We start from the raw sequence: 14,698 nt of genomic DNA, 5'->3' as shown, positions 1-14,698 counted from the left end.
ATTAATGTTAATTTAATATTAATTAAAGAATAATAATATTAATAAAGAATAATTAATAGAGAAATAGAAATTTAATAGAATATTATTTAATATAAAATTTAATAAAATTTAGTTTCATTTTAAGAGAATTTCTTATTTAATTATTTATATATATATTTTTATTTTGAAATTTTTATATTTAATAGAATTCTAATATTTAATAGAATTTGAATATATTCTATTTATATTCTATTAAATATTAATATAATAATTATAGAATATATATATATATATATATATAATTTATATTATATATAATTCTATATAATTAGAATAATATAATTAACATTCTATCTAATTAATATAAGAAAATTGACTATTTAATAATATTAAAATATTAAATTTTTAGATATACGTAGACCAAATAATACAATACAAGCAAAAGTTCCTAGATTCATGAAGATATAGAAGAGCATATAAGTTATCATACTTGCATATCCACCATTTGAGTCTCCAACAATTATTCCAATAATTACATATCCGATTTGACCTATGGACGAATATGCAAGCATACGTTTCATGCTTGTTTGAGTAATAGCAATGAGATTCCCCACTATCATGCTCAGAATTTGATTCGTTCTCAATAGCCATGAGATGACCATCTTAGGGTGATCCTTTTGTCGACGGATGCTCCTATTACACTCGTAGTCTCTGAAGGATGAGAACCAACTATGTAGCATCTACATCGAGAATTTAAGTATTGTATACGTCATTAGACCGATCTTTTGTAGGAGCTACCCGTAATAACGAACTTGCAAAATGAATTTCTTTATCATAAAGAGATCCATTGTGGTTGTATATTTGTTCGAATAAAATGCTTAGCTAATTCCACGCGTCTAACTAAAAAATCTTTTCTTCTTCCAACCTTGCGATCTTCCCATTCATTCCCTGTGGGCCCTTATTCCCCTAATTCTTTCCATTCTACCGATGAACAATCTATAATAATTCGCAAATCCAGATCAGCTAATTGGTCTCGGATAGCACCAGCTCCTGTAGAAATTTCTTGATTTCGAAATGTATCGAAGCCTTGGGTAGTAAAAAAAAGTGGAATACTGTATTTCCAGGATTGGATTTCATATTGATGTAACTGCCTATCATGCCAAGGTTTACGCTCTTGCTCTTGCACAGGCGGTTGCCATCTTCCTCGGGGTGGGTCAATTTGTGTAAACGATCGCTTTCTATGTCTCCCAATCGATGCGGTACTTATTCCTTTTAGTTCAGATGATGCGCGGAGTATAGTACTTCTTCTGCATCTTCAGATGACACGGACTATCAGCCGCAAGAGGGAGTGGTCTTACTGGACCCTTGCTTTTTTTTATGCCTTTTAGCTTCCTTGTTTCCCCTAGACTTTTGACTAACCCTATTAATGAGCATAACCTTACTTTTCTTGCCGTTACACCATTCAAAACACTCTTACTGCATGGATCGGGATTAACAATTCTCCCGGTTTTATATCTATCTCCTTCCCATCGGAGAAGCCGTACGCCTACCATTCTTCGATGTAGTTCAATCCGCTAAGGTCTACCTCTTTGAGACTGTGCTAACTCTTCACCTGGCGAAAGAACTGATTTTCGTTATCGGTCCATCATACTTTCACTTTCCATTTTCCTTATAAGCTTTCTATCACGTCCGCTGCCTCAGCGGATCTTGCTTACCTAGGACCTTAAGATTCGTTAATGTCAGGGGGTAACTCTCCCTATGGCTAGTCTTAGACTCTGTGATGAATCAATAACTTAATGGCACTGTGAACTGCGGGATCAGTTCCCGGCTTATTAATAGATAACTAAAAGAGGGAAACACAGATAGGAGTTTCCAAGGCCAAGGTGAGAAAAAAATAAAAGTGTTAGTTCTAACTGTATACGAACAATAATCAATTTTAGCTCGAATGGTTTGTAGAGGAACCCTACCCTCTCTAATCCATTCGACTCGTGCAATTTCTTTTCCATCAAGACGTCCCGCAATTTGTACTTGAATTCCTTTTGTATCTGCCTGTTCAGTTAATTCAATAGCTTTTTTTGTAGTGACGAATCTTGTATGTGTTCCTAAGAAAAGGAATTTGTCCATTTTTCGGGGTCGCAAAGGGGTGTGGAAACACATAAAACTCTTGAATGGAAATGGAAAAGAGATGTAACTCCAGTTCCTTCGAAAATGGTAAGATCTTTTGCGCAAGAAGAAGGGGCTGATCCGTATCATCTTGACTTGGTTCTGATTTCTCTATTTTTTTAAGAATACCGAGTTGGGGTCTTCTCCTACCCGTATCGAATAGAACATGTACCTATTTTCTTTCTTCTAATTCGAATTTTTATTTCATTTTTATATTATTATATTTCGATTAGAATAGAATATTCTATATCTATAATTCTTAATTATATATTATTTCTTATTCTTAATTATATAATATATTAGTAGATTCTATATTTCTATTAGAATATTTTAATATTCTATATCTAATATTTTATATTTATTAAGTATTTCTACTAAGATTCACTTAGAATACCTATATATAGGTATACATTGTATACATTTTTTCTTTTATTTTTATTTATTATTATTTTATTAATAGTAAATTATTAAAAGACTTTTTACTTATATATTCTATCTTATATATTCTACTTATATATTCTCTCATATCTTTTTTAGAATTATATATTCTATAATAAATTAAATAGAATTTTCTAAAGTTCTCATTCGAACATTAAATTTCTATATATTTTCAATCAAAAAAACCTTTTGTATCACAACAAATCCAATAAACCAATCGCTTGAATGCAGAAACAAATCAAATTAATCTATTAATCTATGGAACAGGTATAAATAGATCGACAGCTAAGATCCCATTACCTCAGATGGGATTCTAGTTATTTGATACACTCTTGTCAATATGAATGTGAATATATTGAGTTGAGAAATAAAGATACACTGAAGAAAACAAAAGAATTAATTGAAATGAAATTTCAATAAAAAGAAATTCAATAAAATACTAAAACTTAATAAATTACTAAAATTCAAATTAAATAGAAATTCCATAAAAAAAATAGATATTTATGATATCGATTTTTGTCGTTATGTTAGAGTTAGGTTAGCATTCTATTTCCATAGCTATTCTATTTGTACACCTATAATAAAAATAAAATAAGAATAGAAAAAGTGGGGAAAAAAGAAAAAAAGGTATCAATAGAGTATGATATAGAACAAGAGAAGGGGGGGATAATAGAGAAAAAGGTTCTGGTTCTATATGTATATATTATGAATTACATGAATTAACCCTACCTGCATTTCATTAAGGCGAAGTTCCGCAAAAACCCCTACGTTACTTAAACTTAAAATATTCTGAAAAGTTCCTGTACCTTTTTCAAGGACATATAGAATAGTAGTAGTATTTTAATAGGTTTTATTTTTTATCGGATGATAAAAAACCACTTACTGTTCCAAGATCTCTTCCTTCTCTTCGGCATCGAACATCAATTGCAAGGATTCGATAAACGGATCATTGGGTAGAGGTAGAACCCCCCCGTGGAAACGTATAAGAAGTTTTCTCCTCCTACGTCTCGAGAAAAATCATTCTAAATTTTGTATTATGTATAGAATTCGGGTGTCAATTAGATCCATAAAATCATCAAATCAATTAAACTATGATTAAAATCTTTCTTGGTTCTGATTTCTCTATTTTTTTAAGAATACCGAGTTGGGGTCTTCTCCTACCCGTATCGAATAGAACATGCTGAGCCAAATCTTTTTCATGTAAAACCTGCTTTATTTTATTTAGATCGGGAAAAACGTCTTTTTCTCCCAGAGGTGCTGGTTCAACTCCAGCTCGTGACCAAAGGCAGCCTTTATATCTTAATAGAATCTCGATATCCAATTAAGTTTGTGGACAATTAGCTAATCACTGATGCTATTTTTCAGCAATCCCCTCGTTCTTCTCCCCAGTTTTCTCGCCATCATCTATGCAGTTTTCTTTTTGGGTTCAATCGGGGATGGGACGGCGGTTAATCACAAGAGGCGCTTTTCCATCAAGATTCGTACTCCCCAGGCGGAGATGTAACACAATAATTATCCTTTTTCACTCGGGAGAGATGGTTGAGTGGACTAAAGCGTCGGATTGCTAATCCGTTGTACGAATTATTCGTACCGAGGGTTCGAATCCCTCTCTTTCCGGTTCCAGTGATGACTTGAATTTTTTTTTTATCTTTTCTTTCAAATTTCGAAAATCTTTTTGCTTTATTTCTTATTTCAATATTCTATTTAATTTTTTCATTTTCTATTAAATTTCTATTTCAACTATTAATCTAAATTAATTAAATGTTGGGCTGGTTATTCAGAGCCAGCAATTGGCTGCCGGATTTCGTCCCGCAACTAGAAGAACGGGGGTCACTATGGCGTGGCTGAATGTAGAGCAGTCCGCCCCTACAGCCTTTGATCAGTAGATTATTTAGAACTTCGGAAGATGGTCAAGGTAGCTTGCTTCCAAGCCACTGCACTAGATGCGCATATAGTCATAGTAGTCGGCTCAGAATGCCTCTGTTCTATACTAAAAGACTATACTTCGGATGAATGGGGAATTACGTCGCTCTTTGATCTGCAGAATAAGGCCTACGAGCTCTCTGTTTTAGTTTTATGGCAAAGATCTCTCCACACCAAGGAACCGAATCACAATGGATCGAAGCCCTACTTTTCCTTCCAATTAGTTAAATTAGATCTCTTTATTACTTAATAAATTATGGTCAACCCCGACTAGATGACCTGGCGCCTTCATCAGCTACGGGCACCCCTATCTTAATAAGGGCACAGTATCAACCGGCTCCCGAGAGGGGCAAGATTTTAAAAACTTCTATCGGCGGCAGTAGACCAGTAACAATCCGGGAATGTCACACAACAACTGCTACCTCAAGTGCAGGCAACAAATTGCTTCAGAGCAAGTTAGTTACTATATTTAGTAATTACGGGAATCATCCTCTGATCGTCGTGTGAAGCAAATAACCTGCAAGCTTCAAAACTACATGTTTGTCTGGTTTGCAACTTTCGACTTTACGTAACCTTGCGTTGACCGTCCCAAGTACAGATCTTACCTCAGTCGAGTTAGAAGAGCTTGCCGATCTACTTTCTCCAGATATGCCTTTGCTGCGAGTAGTATATGAGTCTTTCTTTCCTTTGTTAGCTTTGTGACTAGGTAAGAGCTTTATTGCTGTGAAATTTGTTGATTAGACGGCTCCTATCTATAATAATATAATCGATGATACTAAACCTTCGAGCGATGAAGTAGAGGAATTACTTAAATTCATCTTATATCTTGCAGCTGTGTTAGATGCATCATCCTTGATCAAGCCAGTCTGAATAGCATCTTCTATTTTAGCACCAATGGCACTAAGTTCCTTTCAGTCGGGTAAGTACTGGGGAAAGAGACAATTTTGGTATTAGATTCTTGACAACCATGTCCACCTGTTCTTGTTCATCAGGTCTATTCATCATTTTGAAGCTTTTGTCCTCCACCTCGTAATGTAATGAACTCGGAGAGGGATTCATTGGTTAGCTGCTTTAGAACCTCAGTTTTGAGGAACTCCAGTCGTGTTGATTTCCCCGCTGCCTATAGACAATGGGTACGCGAGGTCAACAAAACTCATTAGATCTAGAGTAAACTTCAATCATAGTTGAACTAGAACAATCACTCAGTTTCCATAGTAGCACCATGAATAGCGCATAACAGGGCAACGCCCAATACGCCAGCAACTCCCATCATATGAAATGGGTTCAGCGTCCAGTTATGAAACCCTTGGAAAAAGAGGATGAATCGAAATATAGCTGCTACACCAAAACTAGGTGCAAAAAACCAACCACACTGCCCTAGTGGATAAATCAGGAATACAAAAACAAAAACAGCAATTGGACCAGAGAATGCGATTGCATTATAAGGTCGCAATTGCACGGATCGAGCAAGTTCAAATTGACGTAACATAAAACCTATTAGTCCGAAAGCACCGTGGAGAGCAACAAAAGTCCACAAACCGCCTAATTGACACCAACGAGTAAAATCGCCTTGGGCTTCAGGACCCCATAGTAATAACAAAGAATGTGCTAAACTATTAGCAGGCGTAGAAACTGCGGCGGTTAAGAAGTTGTTAGCAGCCCTACTTAAAGAAAGAATAAGAACAGTAGGAAAGAAGAGCTTTCATGTAATAAAAAACCCTAATAAGGGTTAGGGCATAGACAGACAGCCTTCCCTGCGGATCACAGGATCTTAGTAAACTAATGATCTCCCGCATAATTTTTTGGCGTTCGCCAAAATGAACATCGATCTCCTATTGATGGGACAGTCCTTCCCCTTGATGGGTTGCCGGCGCGGGGTGGTATCCAACCGCATTTCAAGTAATTGTAGTAAAACCCGACCTGTTGAACCTTTGGCTTTTGCGGCGATACGAACGTATTTAAGTAATTGTCGTTCTGTAAGACCATAATGAAAACGCAATTTTGGTTTTTCTTCTAAACGAATACGATATTGAGATTTTTTACCCGAGCGTGGACGCTTACAAATAAGTAAGAAGCAGGTCCGATAGTGTGAAGGGATAACTTGGTACAACTCTCATGTGGACGTCCTGCTTGATACAAGCAATCAGTAGAAAATAAGACAATAGGCAGAGGCTACTATAGCGGGCGATTCCCTTAGTAATTTTGTGAATATGATACCTTCTATTCTATTGATCTGGAATTGGGCCAATACGATTGATAGGTAGTCGCCTTTGGCTAGAGGATTTCACTCACCTCTAGCCTGCTCGACGAGCAGGAGCCGCCTGCTCGGCGAGCAGGCACAGTGCCTGGGCAGTGCCTGGGCTGCTCGCCGAGCAGCGCCCGGGCTGGCGCCAATGCTCAATTCGCCGAGCGACTGCCGGGGGTCCCCGAGACACGATTTTTGCCTGAAATTGATCATGTTTTAACCTGCACACGCACATAAACTCCAAACAACATTAGTCCAAGGGCTAAATTGACCTGCCAATCGCTTATTTGAGCAAACGCTTCGTTTGGTGCGACTTTTGACGGATCAATTAGCTTCAAAAGATAACGGAATTATAATATGCATGCCATTTTGGCCGTATTTGCCTAAATTGATCATAAAACGAGCCTAAACAACGAAAAGTAAATAAAACGTCTCTAATTTCTAGCTAAGTCACACAAAAGCATTTAAATGCGAGAATTGCTCGCTTATTAACAAAATAACGCTAAAACCCGTCCTAAAACCGTACCCAAAGATAGGGGTTTTTGACCCCTATCACTACGCACGACGTAAATGCTCCAATTCAAGCAATAAAACTTCAGAGACTCAAACACGCGGGGCGTATTTCAGCTACGCAGGGCGTGTATGAGACAATTAGACAAGGAATTGGTCCACATGCAGGAGATTTCTGACGGAATGGGCATTTACGCGGGGCGTAAACCACTTTACGCGGGGCGTATCATGGGATTTCTGCACCAAATAATGTTGCTCCATGCTTGTGCTTTGTGAAATTACCAACTTGCCCTTACTTGATGTCTATAAATAGATAGTTCTTGAACTTCATTTGACACCAATTGCATACTAGAGAGCTATAATATACTCTTTTCTTTCCTTGTAATTTAGATTCAGATTTTGTAGTTAAACTCTCCCCCTCGAGAGCTTGTTCGATTGTTCCGGCGTTCCATCGAAGTTCCGCTTCATCATTCGTCACCAAGCTCGAGAGTTCCACCTCCACGACCTAGGAGACGGCTTTGAGTCCGGTTAGCTAGTTCCAAGGGCGGATTCTCCCTTTTTACTTGCTAATTAGCTTGTACTCTTCCTATGTACTAGGCTTGGTTGTATTTCATCTAAACACTTTCCATATTTATAATTTATGAGTTATAATCTCTATTTCCCTTTACGTGTTAATGTTTATTGCTTGCTTTGATATTGATAATTGATTATTGTGTAGGAGAACGCGATTACCGCCGCCATCCGGGCTATCTTTAGGGAATTATATAGGTGTCGCCCTACCGGAAGTGACAAACCGGAAACCGTAGGAATTGACAAGCCACGGAACTTACGGGCCCTAATTTCTAGTTCCCCCGCATTAGACACGCCTTGACTAGGAATCACGTAGTCTAAGTACTTCACGGGTCGGTCTTACTACACTTGGTCGTCTTTGCAAGAATAAACCATTATCCGTATACATTTAGAGTCGTTATTTATCGTGGTTATAACTTATCATACACGCCCCGCTTCATAGAGTTTTAGCTACACGAATCTGTGTCGCCAATAGTTAGGAATAGTGTGTAGTTGTGTCTTACTTTACCCCAAAGTAATCACCGCTTAAATAACATACGAAATCGAGTCGTCTAATACTTGTAATTATAAATCCCGTGGATTCGATACCCGGTCTTAACCGGATTATTACTTGATACGACGGGGTACACTTGCCCCTAAGTAGTCATAGCGTCTAAGTAGAGTCAAAGAGCAATTTGTAAAGACCATATCCATAGATATAGCACATTCACCGCAATACACATTTAATCGTCGTAAGAAAAGCTCTACCACTAGATCCTACGCCCCATCAAGTTTTTGGCGCCGTTGCCGGGGATTTATAATTTCCTACAATAATAGACAAAAACGTTTCATTGTTAGTTTAAGCATTCTTTTTGTATAAATTGTTTATATATACGTTTGCTAACATTATTCTTTTTGTTGATAATTCTTATATACTTGTTTTACTTTATGCACACTCGATCTAAAAGTGATTCTCTCGTACCTATTGATCTTGAAATTGAACGCACTCTTTGTAGGTTACGTAGAGAGAGAATGGCAAATCTCAATGATGAAGCTAACCAGCCCGAGCTCAACCAACGGGGGCCGGAGCAACCCGTGAATAACGACCGTAATGGTGAAGGCAACGACACGCGTTCGATGTTGGAGATTCTTGCTCCACATCATCCTCAAATCCGCCACGGAATCGTTGCCCCCACCATTCCGGCCGACACATTTGAAATAAAGCCTAGCATGATCCAATTAATCCAACAATTCGGTCAATTCGGAGGGGAACCCCATGAAAACCCTAACGAACACCTTGATAAATTTCTTATGTGTGCCGAAACTTCACGGCAAAATAATGTTCCGGTAGAGGCCGTCCAACTAAAACTTTTTCCTTTTTCCTTGACAGGACAAGCGTTGGAATGGTTGCACTCATTAGAGGCGGGATCGATCACATCATGGAAGGAACTCGAGAAGGAATTCCTATCTTACTACTTCCCGCCCTCTAAAATGGTTAAATTGAGAAAAGATATCACTTCCTTTCGGCAACTTAGATACGAGGCCCTCCACTCAGCTTGGGCTAGGTTCCGAAAGCTGCTCCGAAACTTTCCCCATCACGACATCCCTAAGCATGATTTAGTAAGTACTTTTTATCATGGTCTAACACCGACTAATCGTGCAACTATTGATTCCGCCGCAGGTGGGGATTTGTTTCGCAAATCGGCAAGCGAGGCATATGAGCTCATTCACGAATTAGCTAGGAAAAGCGTCCAATGGCAAGAAGATCGTCTTGCCGGATCCTCGCAACACCAAACCTTTGTCGTAGAAGATGAGGCTCCCACCACCTTCATGATCGAAATGAACAAAAAACTGGATGCCTTAATGGCACAAATGAGCCTCCAAAACTCAGCACAAGTCCTAATGTGCTCTCACTGTGGTGGTGGCCACCAAGGTAAGGATTGTCAAGCCGGTAGCTAATGCGGATACTGGGAAACCTCACTAAGGGATAAGTGTACCCCGTCGTTATCAAGTAATAAATTTCTGGTTTAAATCCAGGTTATCGTCCACAGGATTTATTTCTGCAAGTATCAAGCTACTCGGTCTCGGATGTTATCTAAGCTTAGGGGGTTTTGAGTTTGGTTTGTTTAAACTAATCTACTCCTAGGTTGAATTATACTAATCCTAGCTAAGTTATCTAATTCTAACTAGTTATCTAATTCTAGCTAAGTTATTCTACGCCTAACTAAGTTACTCTACCCCTAATTGATCTTTCATTAATGAAACTATTCGAAGGAACATGGTATGAACGATAATAATAAAGATAGATTATCAAGTCTATTGAATAAAAACCTAATCTGAGTCACTTGTATTCAAGGCGATTAACCCTACTTACCCTCCTGAGGTTCCTAGCGCGTGATTCCCTAAGGCCGAAACTAGGTCTAAGGCTCAGTAAATTGGCGCTTAATCAACTAAGAGGTCGTCAATCTCCTAGGCTCTGACTAGGTTAGATTCAGCTCGCAATATGTGCCTACTAGATTTTGGGGCTTTTGAATGAGTTAAACCAATTGAATAAAGCGTAAGACAGAGATTAGACAAATAATCATAGAACAAAATAAGAGCTAAATTATTATTAAAGGCAAAGATAATTGTCACAAGATACAATAAGTCAAGTTCGGCAACTGTATCAAAGAGTACAAACATGGAAAGATAAAAGGAGATACAAAAATCCCTTTCAGGGAACCTGTTTACTCTGCAGCCGGCGACTTGATCTTAAGGACGGACCTTGATAATTCCTCGAGGAAAAGCTTTGAAGGAGCTTCAATGGAGGTTGAGGAAGATGGAGAAGATGAAGAGGAATTACAAGGGGAAAGCTAAAATAATTTACAAAAACGAAAGATATTGAATTACAATGGAAAAATCCTATTTATAGACGCGTCTCGGGCCTCGTTTTGACCTATTTTCGTGTCCTTGTTGGTGTAGGAAGACGTGGGGCCGAACGTGGCTTCGTGGGGGTGGAATTGGTCTTTTTGACCAATTCCCGCAGGGCTGCTCGCCGAGCAGGGAAGGCTGCTCGGCGAGCAGGGCTGCTCGGCGAGCAGGGCTGCTCGCGCCGAGCAGCCCCCTGCTCGCCGAGCAGGCGCCTGGCGCCCTGCTCGGCGAGCAGGCCTCCAGGGGCCTGCTCGGCGAGCAGAAATGGCCCGTGGGGCCCTGCTCGGCGAGCGTTTTCGCCCGAAGCATGCTTGATTCATGCCGAGTGACTTCTATGCCCTTTTTCGTCCGAACTTACACCTGCACACGCATAAAAACTCCAGAAAACATTAGTCCAAAAGCCAAATTGATCCGTCAATCACCTATTTTGAGCAAACGCTTCGTTTGGTGCGACTTTTGACGGACCAATTAGCTTCAAAAGATAACGGAATTCTACTATGCATGCTATTTCGGCCGTATTTGCCTAAATTGATCACAAAACGAGCCTAAACGACGAAAAGTAAATAGAACATTTCCAATTCCTAACTAACTCACACAAAAACATTTAAATGCGAGAATTGCTCGCTTAGTAACCAAATAACTCTAAAACCCGTCCTAAAACCGTACCCAAAGATAGGGGTTTTTGACCCTTATCAAACCTCCTCGCACTTAAAACTTTACTTGTCCCCAAGTAAACTAAAAACTAAACCCGCCATCACAAGCAAGCTAGAAAACCTCCCGGTTTGACTAGGTGCTTGACACAATTTCGAGCATCTGTAATTACATGCATTCGGAAATACAAAGTAGAGACACGATATCCAAAAGCCGCATTTCAATTATCATAGGTCATAGTTTTAAGCAAAAGGAAACATGTTCAATTAAACGAGCTTGAGGGGATCGCTAAGTAAAACACCTCACCATAGGTAGTTCACTCATTTCACACAATTTTGGTGGCTAAAGTGTTTACTCTCGGCTTATGTTCTTGCTTAGGATTACATTGATTTTGCACGTTCATCCGCGTTCCTCTACTATGCTATATGATTCCGATGATATCAAAAACAGCCTCTAATCGAGGTTGTAATGTGGTTAGAGGGTTAAAGGTACAACAAGGGTTAATAGTTCTAGCGCTACAAAAACTAAGTTTAAATGGCTTTAGCAAATATGAAGTGACTGAGCTTTTTATTCATCCCTTATTATTTTCTTTTTGGAATTTTTTCTTGAGACGTTTTTTGATTTTTAAGAACTGGGGAATGAAGTTCTTCCCTTTTGTTCGTCTCTTTTCTTTTCTTTTTCTTTCTTTTTTTCTGTTTTTCTTTTTTTTTTCTTTTTGGGATAGTGATGCTCATTCACTTCTTAGCCTTTTGGCTTGCTAATGTAATGCCATAAACAAAGATAAAGCGCTAGAAGAAAAACAAAGGCTCTATTTGAGCTTTGCAAAAGAAATTGGGTTAAATAGCAAACCAAGTTGTGGTTTGCAAAAACAGGTTAGAACGAAAGAAAAATCTATAAACTACAAAAATGTAGGCTCAAAGGGGCTTCCTAGAGTGGATGAAAAAGAAAAAATAAGGTAAAGAAAAGGGTTAATTCTAATGAGGCTGATTCATCGTTTATCATCTCGAACCATTGCATGTAGGTTCAACACAGTATTAGGTGCAAAATCTGTAATCTTCCACAAGTCAAAGCATTCACACAAAAATGTCAAGAAAAAGAGCTTTTTGATGTTCGCTCTTAGGCTCAAATTCAACTCACAATTCTTTGGGTTTCAATTTTGTGTTTACTAGTTTTCCCCAAACTCAAGTTTAATGTCACATGCCTTCAATTCTTAAGTTATCTACCTAAGTAATGATTTTAGCATTTCTTCAAAAGTAGGGTCTAAATGCAAACTTTAGCTCATGCTTTTACAGATACAAGAGTTGTGTCCTACGCCTAAACTAGTTATCATGCAATTTTAGATTCGGTTCTCAGCCCTCAAAGACAAATAACGAAGTTTAGATTCGAAGGAGGTTCACGGTTTTAGGTCCTAAACATGCAAAAACATAAACAAAACCTAAAAATGCTAAATTAAACTAGACACGACGCAACAAAAATTTAAAATTTATACAATTTTTGTAAGTTTGTCTACCCCTCCTCCTCACACTAAAACATGCAATAAGTTCCAACATTGCATCACAAATCATGAAGTACGAGTGTAAAGAGTTAGGGTGGAGAAGACAACTTACTGATCGGCCGGGGGGTATGGCCAAGGCATGTTGTAGTGCTCGCAGTAGTCTGCTGCTACGTATTCAAGACCCGAAAGCCTTCGGTCCATGTTCTACTCAAAGTTGGTGAACCGTTGGTCCATCTACTGAACAGTGTTAAAGGTCTGTAGGTTAAGATCTCGCATTTCTGCCATCATAGTGTTGATGGCTTGGAACTGGGCCTCCGTCCCCGACGCTTGGTGTTCCCTTTGGTCTCCTGCTGTCGCAGGTTCTTCTTTCTCAGGTTCTTCGTCCCTTTGCTGTTGTGGAACTCGTGCTCTTTTTCTTCCCCCTGCACTAGAGCTTGCTCCTCCGGTTGGGTTCCTGTTTAAGACTTCTTGAAAAGTAGATTTCCCCAAAAACTTGGAGTTGAGCAAAGTGGGGTAAATAGCAATTTCGGGATTGTCCAAATTTTTGAATTGGCTCTCAAGTAGGTTGGTAACTAAGTGCCCAAGGCCTAGGGAACCGCGTTTTCTACTTGTTTGGCTTGAGAAGCCTTCAAATATGGTCTTGATATTGTCCACGTGTTTGTGGTTGGCCACGCACCATAGTATGAGCAATTCCGTCTTTGAGACTTTATTGCTCTCGTTTTTGCCCAATAAGTTGTGGGCCACAAATTTGTGAACAAGATTGAGAAGTGGGTCTAGGAGAGCGACTGGGCTAGTAGTCTGGGAGTTAAAGTCTGATATGCTTGTGAGTTGTTCCCAAGCTATATCTTTTGTTATAGGCTTCTCAAAGTCTGAGATTGCCTCTGGGTCGTTATAAACACCCATTAGGGCTGCTAGTGTGGTGCCATCGAGACGGTAGGGTTTACCGTTTAGTCTAAAAGAGTGTCTCCCACCGCCCACGGGTAGCTCTTTTTTCCAAGCGGTCAAGAATTCCATGGTAAAGTTGTGATAAACTGGAGTCTGTTTGGTGGCTAGTCTATACCAGCCGTGGAATTTGAGGATTTCATTGAAATCCTTCTTTAAACCTATACTCGATAAATAAGTTTGATCAACAACTATGTGTGTGGCAAGGTCTTGCTTGGAAAACCTATCGTACAATATTCCCTCACGTTCATCAATAAGACCAAAGGGTGGATCATACTTAGCTTGGAGGCTTTCGTCGAACTCGACCTCAGATTCGGCTTCATTCTCGACGACGACCTTAGCTTTGCCTTTCCGACCCATAGTTCCTGAGGAATAGACCAAAAATGGAAGAGTTAGAACATATTTACAAGTTTCAACATAAACCCCCAAACAACCATTCATAGGCAAAAATTCATAGCTTTAGGAACTTAGGGACTAAACCATAAGTATTTGGTCCCTAAGTGTTTCACCCGAAATTCACAAATTCATGCAAAATTGGAGATACCCAATGACTAAAACATAAAAAGAATGCAATTCACAACTCCATTGATACGTTTCTAACTATAATTGAATAGTTGAACTTTGAGCTAAAATGGGGATTTTACCCAAATTGAGCAATGGAAATCACACCCAAACTATAAATTAATCATCATGTCAACACAAATTGCAAGGAAATCAAGAAATTAAAAGCAAACAAGAGATTAATTTGAGAAAAGAGAGAGAAACCTAAAACTTAGGTTTTTCTTAAAACTCAAAAATTATCACCCTAAGCTAAAATCTAAGCCTAGAAACATGTTAGAAATCAAAAATAGGTAAAGATTCATACCTTAAATCTTGAATTCGGGTTAGAATGG

Source organism: Euphorbia lathyris, chromosome 3 (assembly GCF_963576675.1).
Source record: "Euphorbia lathyris chromosome 3, ddEupLath1.1, whole genome shotgun sequence".
NCBI lineage: Eukaryota > Viridiplantae > Streptophyta > Magnoliopsida > Malpighiales > Euphorbiaceae > Euphorbia > Euphorbia lathyris.
This window is presented reverse-complemented; position numbering follows the sequence as displayed.